At 42.6% G+C, this 13805-nt stretch overlaps 1 pseudogene; it reads right to left on the bottom strand.

Annotated features, from left to right (window-relative positions):
- Window positions 1–12845: 12845 nt before the first annotated feature.
- LOC126261291 (5S ribosomal RNA) lies at window positions 12846–12963 on the bottom strand (annotated as a pseudogene).
- Between the last annotated feature and the right edge of the window lie 842 nt (window positions 12964–13805).

Below are 13805 nucleotides of genomic sequence, written 5' to 3'. Positions count from 1 at the left end.
ACACCTAATGGAAATAGATATATCCTTATGTTGATGCCGACTGACAATTAAGGTTTGGGTAAGTACCAAGCAGAACTAAGAGAGTTTAAGCAGATTTCACTTTCACTCTTTAAAATAAAAACGAATATGTGCATCATTATAGAATTCAAAACTTCGAATGCAAAACAGCACGCTGAAAGACATACCAGGCAACTGCAGTAGGCAGTGTACTCTTAAGATTAATATGGCCCACGACCGCGAAGGATCATTTTACCGATTGTCTTGTATTCTCGCGGACTGGATAGCTTCTATTATGCCTCGAGACGACATACCACTTTTATGAAGCAATTTCCATGAAGAGGATGAGGCTTATTCGCAAAATGTTGTTCTTTCCGCTTGTACGACATCCCCGAGAGAAGTTTTGTAAAAAAGTTTCGTGTCCGTGAACACTTTTTATAAATTCCATCGTTCCTATGGAGCGTAAGGGCTGCAAGCAAGGCAATGCAGTCAAGTGCAGCTTCGAAGTACCTTCATCGATTGCACTGTGCTGGAAACAGCGTTTCTTTCACAGAAGCTTAGCTACAGGTCCCCGCACGCATTAAGTTCCTTGATCAAAGGAGAAGAGCTTACTTCGTTACGCAAACACGACGATGTAGAAATAGTATTTCACCACAAACTCTTCGAAATTCTACGCAACTGCTGCCACCCTACATGAACTTTGTAGCTGTCGTGAAATCTTTCCTACTCAAAGAGAAAATTGGTTTACATTCTATGTGCTGCAAGGAGTTTGAGTCGGCTGAATAAGTACCACTCAAGAACATTGGAGCACTTTTTTAAGGTACCTATGTAACAACATGAGGCTGACTTAATTGTTATCTTGTCACACGTTTATATGATTTCGGTGTATCACTACCTGCTAATTTAATAGCGCTACCCGTAACAGAATTTCAAAGGAGCCATATAAAAACAAAATCATTGATGTATATTGCTTTCATTCACTTCAGTCATTTATGGGTGAGCTTATTCAAGTCTTCTGTGCTAAAATGAAAATTTTTTCTATCATGTTATACTAGCTTGAATAGATACTAAACTGGGTTGATGATGGTTATTGTTACTTTTGATGGGTGCAGAGCAAAGTCTTGCTGTAAGTTACAACACAATATTATGGATGAATGGAATGTTGTACCAAATTTCGCACAGCAAGCAACTGAGCTTTTGGCTTGGTTTTCACTGCATGAATCGATGTACCTTCAGGAGGAGACGACATGAGTATATTAAATATTAACCATATGAAATGGAAATGAAGTCCCATGCTTCTTTACAGAGCGTAGGGGAACGATGCGGGAGACCCGCACCGCTTTACCAGGCAAGGTCCTAGTGGAGGTGGTTTGCCATTGCCTTCCTCCGACCGTGATGGGGATGAATGATGATGATGAAGACGACACAACAACACCCAGTCATCTCGAGGCAGGAAAAATCCCTGACCCCGCCGGGAATCGAACCCGGGACCCTGTGCTCGGGAAGCGAGAACGCTACCGCGAGACCACGAGGGGCGGACATTAACCATATTTTAATTTTAAATTTTTCACATATTTCAAGAAATATATGAGTGCAAATATACACCCATCAAACTCTCTCCTCTTATATAATCATTTCTTCAGTCCCCTTACCTCCTCTACAACAACCCTATTCCTCTTCCAAATTACTTACACACATTGCAACAACCTATGTGACATAAAGTCTAAACACCGAATTTCCCCATTTGGCAATACCCAAAAGTCACATAAAAAGCAAATGAACGCACAACGCATATGTATAGTAGATTTTAGGTAAAGTTATCAATAATTACTGTAATAGTTTTTTTGACGAATTTAAATGAAGCGCTTATAAAAAAAATTGCACCTCAAGGAAAAGTCGACTCGAAAAAGCTTGGAAAAAGTACCTAGTGAAATAAATATTAAATTCTAGAGTTCAGTCTCAGACAACACCAGAAGAATACATATCGTAGCATCACAACATATGGAAAGGATGAACAAAGGCCGTAAGTAAAGCAAAATCTGAGCATCACTATTTCAAACTAACTTTCGACTTACTGGGCCATCTTCAGGAAACAACTTGTATCCTGAAAAAGAACCCAGTTAATTTTCTGAAGATGACCCAATAAACCGAAAACTAGTTTGAAATGAACAAAAATTAGTTTACTTGCAATATGCTTAGAGCAGGCGAAGTAATATAATGCTTGTTATAACACACACGGCCTTTCTTTTTTGTTCTTTGCTTTTGTTGTTAACATATGGTCGTAACTGCGGTAGACTGATTTGACAAGATCATATGGAATTTAGTTTGTATGACTCAACGAATTTGAAAGCAATATTTTATCTGCTGATTCTAAAAATAACCCAAAAAATTTTGGTCGTATGTAAAATCTATGAACGCTACTAATAATTCAATACCTTCTCTTGCTGACAGTACGGGTAATGTAACTGATGATGATAAACAGAAGGCCTAAACTCTAAACCTAGCTTTGAAAAACTCGTTTACGATAGAGGACTGCAGCACCGATCCCCCTTTCAATTATGGAACAAACGAAAGGATGGCTGACATAGTGTTTAGTGTATCTAAGATCCTTAGACGCCAGAAAGGCATCTGGCTAGGACGGTATCCCCGTAAGATATTATGTTGATTTTGCTACAAATATAAAACCATTCTTATCCGACATCTATCAGAGATCATTGGAACGGCGGAAAGTTCCACGGGACTGGAAGATGGCCCAGGTCATAGAAATCTATAAAAAAGGGTGGAAAATCGTGTGCACATAATTACCGGCCAACTTCACTGACATCGATTTGTTGTAGTATCACGGAACATATTTTATGTTCAGACATAATGACCTTTCTAGACTCTGAGAAGCACATCTGCAGAAACCAGCAGGGAACAGCGGTCATGCGAGACACAGCTGGCCCTCTTTCTGCATTATATACAACAGGCTCTAGATACCGGCTCCCAGGTTGATACCATATTCCTCGACTTTCGAAAGGCGTTCGACTCAGTTCCGCAATGTCGCTTGCTACAAAAAGTGCGCGCTAACCGTCTATCCAATTACCTATGCGACTGGATAGAAAGTTTTCTAACAGAGAGGGAGCAGTATGTCGTCCTGAACGGGGTAACTTCAACAGAACCAAGAGTAACTTCAGGTGTGCCCCAGGGCAGCGTAATAGGTCCTCTGCTTTTACGATTTACATAAACGATCTGCTTTATAGTATTGACAGCGGCGTTAGACTGTTCGGCGATGATTCTGTAGTCTACAGGAAAGTAGTATCACACGAAAGTTGTGAACAAATCAATGAGGATTTGCAGATAATAAATGCGTGGTGTAATGAATAGCAGTTATCTCTCAAAATTAGTAAGTGTAACCTACTGCGTATAACAAGGCGAAAATCCCCATTAATGTATGAGTACAAAATAAATGATCAGTCTTTGGAAGCGGTAACATCAGTCAAGTATCTGGGTGTGACTATACGAAATGATCTCAAATGGAACGATCAGATAACACAATGAACGGTTAGGGCGAACCCTAGATTGCGGTTTATTGGTAGGATCCTGGAGCGATTCAGTCCTTCAACAAAAGAAATAGCTTACAATACGTTAATTTGTCCAGTCTTTTAGTATTGTTCGTCTGTATGGGACCCTTAACAGTTGGGTCTGATTCAAGAGATTGAGAAGGTCCAAAGAAGAGCGGCAAGATTCGTGACTGGTACATTTAGCCATCGCGAGATCGTTACAAATCTCATAGAACGTTTGATGTGCAACACACTATCATTCAAAGATGAGGGAAATAAGAGCTCGTACTGAGGCGTTCAGTAGATTTTCCCTCTCGCGATCCGCTAGTGGAACAGGGGGGGGGGGGGGGGGGGTGGAATATGACTTTGGCGCGAATTGTGCCCTCCGCCACACACCGCTTGGTGGCTAGCGGAGTGTATATGTAGACGTAGATGTAGAACAGAAATGCGAAACTCGCACTCCATATTTTGCAACGTGCACATTTTCAGTTCGTTTATTCTTTCGGTAGTTTTTCTCTGTGTCCTAACAACAAAACTTATCTTGAAGTTGGATAATGGTAAGCAATAAATAAAAATTTTAACCCTTATGAGTGGACTTGCAGTCTTGCTCGCAATCTACCATCGACGAGCCACAGAGATTATGGATTTATATGTACGAGATAAGCTCCCTGGAGGGACGTTATTACACTTTCTGCTCACGCGTAGCACATAATACGCCGTGTTTCTCCTGTGGCTGCTGCCTCTTAGCGAGGCGCTCGCGTAATTCGCGGCTGGGAATTTGCTGCCAGAATAACAACACACGAAAGGCGGCCGTGAGGTCGGAGCGCCGCGGCGCAAACTGCTCTGGGCGGTCTTAATGCGCTGCCAAAGCACCCGCAATAAAGTTCACTTGCAACCAGCCTCAAGGTCATAACTGCCAAAGTTGAGTTCAGGAAGAGGATTTATGGGCCAATCATGAAGTTAGAGGGCTACGTCCTACCAGAAGGCTGCGCCGTTATTGCATAAGCGATTTACATCCAAGCTTAAATCATTCCCAGCGTTGTACATAATCTGAAACTTGAGCCAGTTTACGCCCGCCTCTGTCCATTAATTATGGCCTATCTGTAAATCATACAGCTGTCATACGTCAGCGAGTACGCGCTGCTCATGAAACTAAATAAAAACTCGATACTCTAGTGTCTCTATGCATTTTAGTAAAATTTCATTTAAATACCACTTGTCAGGACATAAATTCAAGTTGAACTCGCTGTGAAATTTTGTAGAAGGAATCGGTTAATTTGGCGCTTAGTTGCTATCAACATAGGTTGCGAATATTGGCTGACTGTTTAGACTGTGTTCACGGAATTACTGTAAATCTGTAGGCTTCATACTTTCTCAAAGTCGAAGTGCTCACCACCAACGCAAACTTTCGGTGAAGTGAGAACAAGTTTGTCAGGAGCATGAGGACTGAAAGAATGTGCAAGTACTATTTTTAACATTTTAAACTGAGTCGTTAATTTAAATCCAACTAATCTTTCTTTCTTTCTTTTGCTACCGCCTTTATCCGGAATTGCGCTCAAGGTCGGCAGGGTTAAATACGGATGTGGCATCGTTAATTGTAAGGGGTGGCCCGATGCCCTTCCTGCCGCCACCCCATACCAGCTGGGACGGAATTAGTGTACTCGAGCTGTCTGCGTCTAGTGGAAATCGTGAAATAATGGGAATGTGTTTCAGATGTCTGCGAGTCGTGTAACTGAGGTGGGACGTGTGAATCAGCCCAGTATTCACCTAGTAGGATGTGGAGAACCGCCAAAAAACCACATCCGGCCGTCGTCGTTAATCCGCCTGGCGGATACGACCCGGGGCCGGCGCGCCTACCCGACTCCAGGAAGCAGCGCGTTAATTTAAATCCAACTAATATCCCATAATATATGGATGTAAGTTACGTTAACTTTCCATGAAAAAATTATTTAACTTAAATAAAAAACAATGAAACAGAAGAAGTGGAAGAAATGGTTCAAATGGTTCTAACCACTATGGGACTTAACATCTGAGATCATCAGTCCCCTAGACTTAGAAGCACTTAAACCTAGCTAACCTAAGGACATCACACACATCCATGCCCGAGGCAGGATTCGAACCTGCGACTGCAGCAGCAGCGCGGTTCCGGATCGAAGCGCCTAGAACCGCTCGGCCACAGTGGCCGGCCATGACGGAAAAAAAATCGCAACGCCAAGAAGGAGTTGTGTTACAACACTTCTTTCCGCTACTGCTATACCATAACCTTAAAGTAGGAGGCAGGTCGTGAAATAAAACTATCTTGTTAAAGCAGTTATGGTATAAAGCAACAGAGCAGTGTTACCCTCTGAGAGGAATTTTGTAATATTGACCGTGATATACCAACGGAGGTGGCTTATCGGATGTGAAAGTCAGAAATATGTAAATATTTAAACAGTAATAAATAATATTTAACCTATCCACAATTTTCAAAGGATAAAGAAAAAGGTCGCCATCCTAATTGGGCAAGAGAATGATTAACATTCGTGTTCAAGAAAATAGTTATTAGTATCTTTAACAGACAAACACAACGTATACTTTACCACACGTGAGTGCAATGAACTCTGACACAAGCATATGTTCACGGTAAGATTGGAACCTGACAGAGCAGAACAGACTATATGCATAAATATAAAAGATAACAATACACACTATTACTTTTAGGGCTTATTCATACTGAATGGTATTAATAACATTACTATTAATATTCACTGTAGAAACATAAGTTGGACATAGGTTCAGTATTACTTTTCACACATTTTACCAGCTGACATAAAATTGTAAATGTCGTTTACTGCAAAATTATAAACTGATCACAGGTTAAGTCTCTCTCAACTAAATACTATTCTGTTTAGAAAGAAAGTTAAATGGAATTCACTAACAAGTTACTTCTCAATGTCTTTTGAATAAAGCTATTATTGTTTTCATAAATAGTGGTCTCTCTATTAATTGTTATTTATCATGAGCATAAAGGATAATCAGTGGATCCTATTACACTATTAATATGCACTTTCATTACCTAAAAGAAACAAGTGCTTAGCAAGCATGAGTATATAACTTTCAACTATTGCAGTTTTCCACTTTTACTACAGTGAGACACAATGTTGACAAATCTGCAAGAAACTGACTCACCTTTTAAAATTTACTACAGGCAGCACTATGATCATTAAGTAAGCAAAATTTTTTAAGCCTCCGTTCTAAGAACTTTTAATCTTTAAAAGAAATAGGAAATTTTCTTTATTACCACAGTCTTCTAGTTTCAAGTAAATGATTAAATAGGTGACTTTGAAACCCCACAGAACTTTACACTGGACTGTTTCCATCACTGGGAGGCTTCCACAAAACTACATTTACTACCTCCCACAATTTCACTAAATCCACAGTAAATCTGAATACTCCCTTCTTACCAAAGATCAAACAACATTATTGAATTAACAGTTTGGCTTTGAGGCTTTCATTTTTTCCCCAAACTAGGACACTCAGTAATCATAGTTCAAATGGAGAGGAACCTGAGAGGTGTTGTGATAGAGAAAAAATCAAGGTAGGTACATAAATTCAGTTATAAGTTACCTTATATTTGTGCACACTAAAACATCCAATGAGCTGATCCTTCACTGTACATTACTATAGTGCTCCATTACAGTGATTGCGCAATGTGGTGGCGATTGCATGTTGGTTGGTGGAATTGCAGGTAGAATTGCTGGACTCTGTCATTTCTTGGTGGCGATGATAGATACCAATTTCAGAATAGTTCCAGCTCTTTATCTATCCATCCGAGGCATTGGAAAGCGGCAGGAAAAGCCTCTCTCGGAACCAGCACAGTATACAACTTTTACATGGGCAGAGCACAGTTTGGTAGCTCGTCCCCGACTGACTCTTGGTTCCATCTTTTGTACCTAGCCAACCATAATTTGCGCGCGCTACACAGTTCCGTTCCCGAGGGAAACCACTACACCTTTTTCATACAAACTAACTAAGAATCCTAAGTGAAGGTCAGCAGTTTACATAACAGCAAATAAACATTTTAAATAAAACAGAACCTTCGCACATATTGACATTCCTAAAAAATTGTTTAAACAAATTCCAAATACAGGGTGATTCAAAAAGAATACCACAACTTTAAAAATGTGTATTTAATGAAAGAAACATAATATAACCTTCTGTTATACATCATTACAAAGAGTATTTAAAAAGGTTTTTTTTCACTCAAAAACAAGTTCAGAATTGTTCAATATGGCCCCCTCCAGACACTCGAGCAATATCAACCCGATACTCCAACTCGTTCCACACTCTCTGTAGCATATCAGGCGTAACAGTTTGGAAAGCTGCTGTTATTTCTCGTTTCAGAACATCAATGGTGTCTGGGAGAGGTGGCCGAAACACCATATCCTTAACATACCCCCATAAGAAAAAATCGCAGGGGGTAAGATCAGGGCTTCTTGGAGGCCAGTGATGAAGTGCTCTGTCACGGGCTGCCTGGCGGCCGATCCATCGCCTCGGGTAGTTGACGTTCAGGTACTTACGGACAGATAAGTGCCAATGTGGTGGCGCTCCATCCTGCTGAAATATGAATTGTTGTGCTTCTTGTTCGAGCTGAGGGAACAGCCAATTCTCTAACATCTCCAGATACTGTAGTCCAGTTACAGTAGCACCTTCGAAGAAAAAGGGACCAAAAACTTTATTGGCTGAAATGGCACAGAAAACGTTCACCTTAGGCGAGTCACGTTCATACTGAGTTGTTTCCCGCGGATTCTCAGTGCCCCATATACAGACATTGTGACGGTTGACTTTCCCGTTAGTGTGGAAAGTTGCTTCATCACTAAACATCTGTTGAGCGGTCGCCATCTTAGCATCAACTGACGCTGACGCCTAGTCAACAGCGCCTCAAGCGAACAAATGTACAACTAAATGAAACTTTATAGCTCCCTTAATTCGCCGACAGATAGTGCTTAGCTCTGCCTTTTGTCGTTGCAGAGTTTTAAATTCCTAAAGTTGTGGTATTCTTTTTGAATCACCCTGTATATACTGTAAGTTTTGTCTCCCTGCAATTGGGACAAAGAATTTAAATGACAGATACACTACATTGCATGGAATCAAATCATGACATCAAAGTTTTTACAAAAAAAGGAGTACACAATTTTGTGTTATCTATTCAATCAAACACATTTACAAGAGCTCAACGATGTAACATTAAATAAAACAAAAGGCAAAATAAATCAGTAGAGGATTAGAGCTATGGTGTTACAGTGTGACATAAACGAAAGTCGATAGGAATGTTTCTACATCTGAAAGAAGACCTCTGTTCAAATTTCGCGCCAGTCGCTTAAGAGGACTACGAGGATGCAAATCAGATATGCTTTAAATACACGCTGTAGAGTCCGTGAGCGTTAGCTACCCTTGAAATGGGACGTGGCGAGTGTTAGTCAAGAATAACTGCAAGGTGATGAAGACGCCATTATCAGCACATCGCTGAGTTTGATCGAGGTTGTGTAGTAGGGTATGCGAAGCTGAGTGTTCCTTCTGCGATACTGTACGAAGTCTTGGCAGGAATGTTGTCACTGTACATGACTGCTGGCACCAGTGGACAAGAAAATGGTACTGTCGCTAGAAGACCGGGCTGCGTACGGCCACGTGACACTGCCGAGAGGGAAGGCCATCGCGTTCGGAGTGTGGCTATGGCGGATGGTACAGCTTCTGCAGCAGCAATCTGAGCAGCAGTTGACACCACAGTGACGCAACACACTATTACTATTCGCTTACTTCACTGACAGCTGCGAGCCAGAAACCCTTTACCTTGCATTCCACTGACCCCAAACCACCGCTATCTGTAACTTCAGTGGTGTGAAGCGAGAGCTCATTGGAAGTCAGGATGGAGGTTTGTTGCGTTTTCTGATGAAAGCTGGTTCTGTCTCGGTTGCCGTGAGTCGGTCAGAAGGAGGCCAGTTAAGGTCCTGCAACTAAACTGTCTGCGCGCTTGACACCTATGCCTGGAGTTACGGTCGTGGATGCGATTACGTAAGAAAGTGGGTGCACTCTCGTGGTTATCCCATGCACCATGCCTGCAAATTTTGTATGTCAGATGATTGGACCTGTTGTGCTGAACAGCATTCCTTAGGGTGTTTTCCAGCAGGATAAACCTCACCCACATAACAGTGCTGTAACCCAACATTCTCTTCGGTGTGTCAAGTGCTGCCTTGGCCTGCTCGAACACCAGACCTGCGTCCAATCTGGCACAGATGGGACGTCATCGACCAACTTCCGCCTCATCCGCAAACAGCATTAACCGTCCCTGTACTGACCAACCAAGTGCAACCGAAATGGAACTCCATCCCACAAACTGATATCCGGCAGCTGTACAACACGATGCAAGCACGTTTGCATTCTTGCGTTCAGTATTCTGGCGGTAACGTTGTTAATGTAGTAGCATTTCCCATTTACAATGGCGTATTTTGTGCTTACATTATCCTATCTTCCTGCAGTGTTAATCACTTATATGTTACCTAGACAAATGTATTCCAGAGATTTCAGTACGCTACATTAATTATATTCTGGTGTTGCGATTTTCTCCCGTCAGTGTATATGGTACCTGAGGTACGTCTCCGCAGAACGTTGGTAGAGTCTGTCCTTATGATGATGATCCACTAAGATGCACAGAACAAAGTCTCATAGCTGAAACTGACGAGACGCCACTAGTCAGCAGCTTCTCAAGTGCGGCACCGCTCCCTGTTGTGGTAATGACTGCAGCCGACTCATCGGCTGGCGATTCAGCACGCAGGTCTCTGGTGATGTTGAACTAATGGTGCGTAGTGAAACCTGGTCTTGTCGTGTACTTTGCTTGTGTTCATATGCAGGTGCAGATGTAGAGGAATTAAACTCCGTACCCAATACTGCAATCCAGTCCTCTGTGCAGTCAGAACTGGTCGACCATTACCACCCCCTTCGTTCAGTCCAAAATCCGGCCACTGTTAAATACAGGCGCTCGACAGGCCTGGATATAGAACTGTTCGACGTACCGGCTACATGCAGATACACAGTGTTATGGCTTTATAACTCTGTCAACTGTTAGAGACATTGCGCAGAATACACAAACGATATGACGCTCTTCGCGTCTAGTATAGTTCAAATGGCTCTAAGCACTACGGGACTTAACATCTGAGGTAATCAGTCCCCTAGACTTCGAACTACTTAAACTTAACTAACCTAAGGAAACATCCATGCCCAAGGCAGGATTCGAACCTGCGACCGTAACAGCAGCGTGTTTCCGGACTGAAGCCCCTAGAACCGGTCGGCGATAGTTGCCGTCCGTCCAGTATGTACCTGGTCCAGTCTTCAGGATGATCCAGGGGTAGCACACTGCTCATCACTGACAAGTGCAGTTGTAATGATATAGTTAGCTGTTAGTGATATAAATGTGTCCCATTGGGAGCAATGAAAGCCTTAAACAATGGTGCTAAAAATCTTGCACTCCGATTCATTTGTTGTCAGTGGGCTCTACCGTCACTGATTTGCTGATGTATTTGTCTCCGAGATTCAAAGTGTTTCTTCCAAAGCTAGCATGATTCTGTTTCGTAAAGTAATATCGAAGCGTAGACTCTTTAAGCACGTCCTTATGAGATTTTCCGATATTTCTATAATTTTCTATCATGCTGAGATATATATATTTCGAATAACGTAACTTTTCCATTTGATATATAAGATGAATTTATACTATCCTTATAACGGTTTAATACAATTCAGAAATACTAATAAATGCATACTAAACATCCTCATTTGCAGTTACAGAGGGCACAAAACTCCAGACAAAAAAGTTCGTTCTCCATTATTTTGGTCGTTGATTTCTTTTACTTTGTGAGGTGGCGGTAGAGCAGTTTAGCACACACTTATGACGCAACTGATCCTACCCTCGGTGAGGAACAGGGTGGGAAGTTAGGAAGTAAACTACCACATAACAACTTTTGATTTTCCATCGAAAGAAACAATATACACTAATGCTCTTAAATTAAGGATAACTGCAGAATGTGATGCCACACAACGTGGCACTACACAAAACTGGTGCTAATAGCATAGGCACATAGGGAACACACGCGACACAGATCTGTAAGTCCTTGGTATTGGTGATAAGTTGAGAAAACCGTGCTGCAAGACGCCACTGTTTCCTGCGCATGTACCCCGACATCAATATGGAATATCATCACCATCCACACGTACACAGGCCATATAATGGGTTGGCATACTCTGGATCAGGTGGTTGAGCAGCTGCTGGGGTATAGCCTCCCATTCTTGCCCCAGTGCCTGTCGGAGCTCCTGGAGTGTCGTAGGGGTTTGAAGAAGCATCCCAGACGTGCTCGATGGGGCTTAGGTCTGGAGAACATGCAGGCCACTCCATTCGCCTGATATCTTCTGTTTCAAGGTACTCCTCCACGATGGCAGCTCGGTGAGGCCGTGCTTTATCATCCATCAGGAGGAAGGTGGGACCCACTGTACCCCAGAAAAGGCGGACATATTGGTGCAAAATGATGTCCCGATACACCTGACCTGTTGTAGTTCCTCTGTCAAAGACATGCAGGGGTGTACGTGCACCAATCATAATCCCACCCCACACCATCAAACCACGACCTCCATACAGGTCCCTTTCAAGGACATTAAGGGTTTGGTATCTGGTTCCTGGTTCACGCCAGATGAAAACCCGGCGAGAATCACTGTTCAGACTATACCTGGACTCTTCCGTGAACATCACCTCGGACCACTGTTCCATTGACCATGTACTGTGTTCTTGACACCAGGCTTTGCGGGCTCTCCTGTTACCAAGGGTCAGTGGAATGCACCTTTTAGGTTTCTGGGGGAATAAACCATGTCTGTTCAGTCGTATGTAGATTGTGTGTCTGGAGACAACTGTTCCATGGCTGCGGTAAGGTCCCGAGCAAGGCTACCTGCAGTATTCCGTGGCCGTCTGCGGGCACTGATGGTGACATATCGGTCTTCTAGTGGTGTTGTACACTGTGGACGTCCCGTGCTGTAGCGCCTGGACACGTTTCCTGTCTGCTGGAATCGTTGCCATAAACTTGAGATCACACTTCGTGTCACACGGTGGGCCCGTGCTATGATCTGCTGTGTTTGACCAGCATCCAGTCGCCCTAGTATTCTACCCCTCATAACCTCATCAATATGTGTTCTTTGAGCAATTTTCAACATACAGTTACTATTAGCACGTCTGGAAACTTCTGCACACTTACTCAGTTGGCATCAAGAGGCTGAGTGCACCCCGAAAAATGGCAACAGCGCATGGCGGCCCGGATGTTCACCCATCCAAGTGCCGGCCACGCCCGACAGTTCTTAACTTCGGTGATCTGACGGGAACCGGTGTATCCACTGCGGCAAGGCCGTTGCCTAAGCGCTCGTGGTGGTCACTGCAAAACTAAAAGCATCTCTCGTCTTACTACAGGAATAACATAAAATCGTTAACTGCGTACTGTGCACGCACCGGTGGATAATAGCACTCATTCTGTTGGGCAAGAGCTCGTACGAGATATTCTTGAGCGGTGATCACAGAGATAAAGACCTACACCATTGTTTATATTTATCAAACTGTATCTGGTCATCATCAAAATCATTTCTGCGCCTTTGGCACATTCATTTTTTTGTGGATTCACACTCCTGGGGAGTTTCGACTAATTGAAGTTTTGCACAACAAGCTTTTACTTCTGCCCTAGATGACCTTACTTTTCTTTACTCTATTCATTTCATCTTTACTTCTCTCATACTTGTAGTTTGGTTTCCATTCTAGAGAAATCTCCTGTTGTGAGGAGGAAAAACTTTTGTTTGTGGACTCAAGCTTTCTCCTGTCAGCTGAGAACTCTTCCTGCAGAAGTCAGATGTCGACAATGAGAGTGTGTATTTAGACACTTGTTGTACTGAATACTACCAATCCTGCTCCTGCTCCTGGATACGTTACTGTCTCTGGATTACTGACTACAACAGTGCAATAGCATAATTACACCTGATGATATCCAGTTTCGACTCTTGCCGTTACGCCATAAGGGGTGAAATCCACAACCGAATAAAAATTTTGTAGGCATACTCAGATGCGTTACCTATCATCCGATTCTGTCCGGAAGTGGGCACTTCTGAGTAAAAATGGAACAGTGTCGTACACTTGCCTGAAAGTATTTGACAAATATATCGTTAGAATCTCATCATATGACGCACATGCGTGAACAAAAGATCAAAACC

The sequence above is a fragment of the Schistocerca nitens genome, chromosome 5 (genome assembly GCF_023898315.1).
Source record: "Schistocerca nitens isolate TAMUIC-IGC-003100 chromosome 5, iqSchNite1.1, whole genome shotgun sequence".
Lineage (NCBI taxonomy): Eukaryota > Metazoa > Arthropoda > Insecta > Orthoptera > Acrididae > Schistocerca > Schistocerca nitens.
This window is presented reverse-complemented; position numbering and strand designations above follow the sequence as displayed.